This window comes from Parus major, chromosome 10, assembly GCF_001522545.3.
Source record: "Parus major isolate Abel chromosome 10, Parus_major1.1, whole genome shotgun sequence".
Classification (NCBI taxonomy): Eukaryota; Metazoa; Chordata; class Aves; order Passeriformes; family Paridae; genus Parus; species Parus major.
The window spans coordinates 18993866-18995832 of record NC_031779.1 but is presented as its reverse complement, the minus strand read 5'-3'; the positions used below and the strand labels follow the sequence as shown (position 1 = coordinate 18995832).

The 1967-nt window shown below is 27.7% G+C and overlaps 1 protein-coding gene across 1 annotated transcript in view; it reads right to left on the bottom strand.

Annotated features, from left to right (window-relative positions):
• LOC107209136 overlaps positions 1 to 1967 on the bottom strand; it is a 9053-nt gene that overhangs the window by 2379 nt on the left and 4707 nt on the right. The gene's annotated exons all lie outside the window — the stretch shown is intronic.

Here is a 1967-nt window from a genome sequence, read left to right as displayed (position 1 = left end):
GAAGAATATTTGAGAAAATATTTCCATTTTAATCGTATTTTAAATAAGAATTATGAGATTCTGACTCAATATCCCATCTAGATTTCCTCCTGCACATCCAAAATCCTGAAAATCGATGGATTCCCAGTTGGGATCATCCTGATTTGGAAGAGTTTCATTTCCTTCAGCTCAGACCTTCACCTCTGCTGCATTCCAGGAAATATTTCCATTTTAATCATATTTTAAATAAAAATTCCAAGATTCTGACTCAACATCTGGTCCAGATTTCATCCTGCACATCCAAAATCCTGAAAATTCGTGGATTCCTGGCTGGGACCATCCTGATTTGGAAGAGTTTCCTTTCCTCCCCTGCCCTGGGTGGGGTTCATGAAGGTTGTCTGGATTTTTTTAAGCCACCACTAAAGGAGCCGAGTGTCACAGCCCACTCCCAGGCCGGGAATGTGGTGGGGCAGCAAAGCTGGGAAAACGGGAGGCGGGAATTGTTGGATCAATCCCAAAAACAACTCGTTTTTTCCCGAATCGGCGGGGTGAAGCGCTCTGAGGACGCCTCCCCGGGGAAATGAGGATGATGATGATGATAAAAGGTGCCTCACCAGACCGAGAGGAAATGAATTCACATTTGGAAAAGCGCTGGGAGATTCTTGGATGAGAAATGTTGGAGCTGGAATGCTGGCAACGTTGGGATAACGTTAATATTTATTGCGCGCGGCGCTTTCATCTTCAAAGCTCTTCATCAACATCAATGAGTTAACAAAGAAAATATTAATAAAGATTCTGTTTACCCATAAAATTCCCCTCCCAGAGCACAAATAAATAAATGGAGCTGCCTCCAGTTAAAAAAAAAAATTGAATTTAAAAATAAGTTCAGCCCCAACTTATTTATTCCAGGATCAAATCCCTAAATCCCTGGTGGGGTTGTCCCTGGAAAAGTAACTTGGAATGAGGAATTATTGGTTTATATTTGGAATGAGGAATTATATAATATCTATAATTTATTATTTTTATTTTAGATTATTTGTTTATATTTCTGTATATTTTGTTGTAGTGTTTGTATTATTATGTTATCATAATATTTATATTATTTTTATAGAAAAAATATTATTTTATCTCTATATATCATTATATTTTAGCTCTTTATATTTTTATTTTATATGTGTTTTTATTTTTTAATATATTTGTATTTATGTAATATATTTCTATTTTTATATTTTTATATATTTCTATAATATACCTATATATTTATATATTTATATTTTTATATATTCATATTTATATATCTATGTGTTTATATATAAATATATAAATATATAAATATATAAATATTTATATATGTATATGTATATACATTTATATATTATTTATATATGTATATATTTTAATATTTATATATTTATATTTAAATATATTTAGATATAAATATATTTTATTTTTATAATATCACATATAATGTTTATGTATAGATATTTAATTATAATATATAATTTTATATAATAATTAAATATATAAATTTAAAATAATATATAATTTAATACATAAATATAACAGATAATATTAATATATTTATTATATAAAAATAACTATATATTTATATATTTATTATATATCAATAACAATATATTTATATATTTATAAATATATTAATATATATTTATATATATTATTTATATATATTATTTATATATTTATTATATATAAATAACTATCTATTTATATATTTTAACTATTATTGTTTTATATATTATTAATCTATTTATTATATATTTTTTATATTTATATCTATAAATATAAATATTTTTAATTATTTATCCTTTTAGTGAAGCTAACTGGACCTTAGGCCTAATCCACCTGTACCAGGGTGAAAAATCCGGAGAAGGGAGAGCAGCGCTTGGAAAATGGAATTCCGGAATCCCTGAGGTCGGAAAAGCCCTCCAAGGTCAGTCCAAGCTGTTCCCAGTCCCCACCTGGAC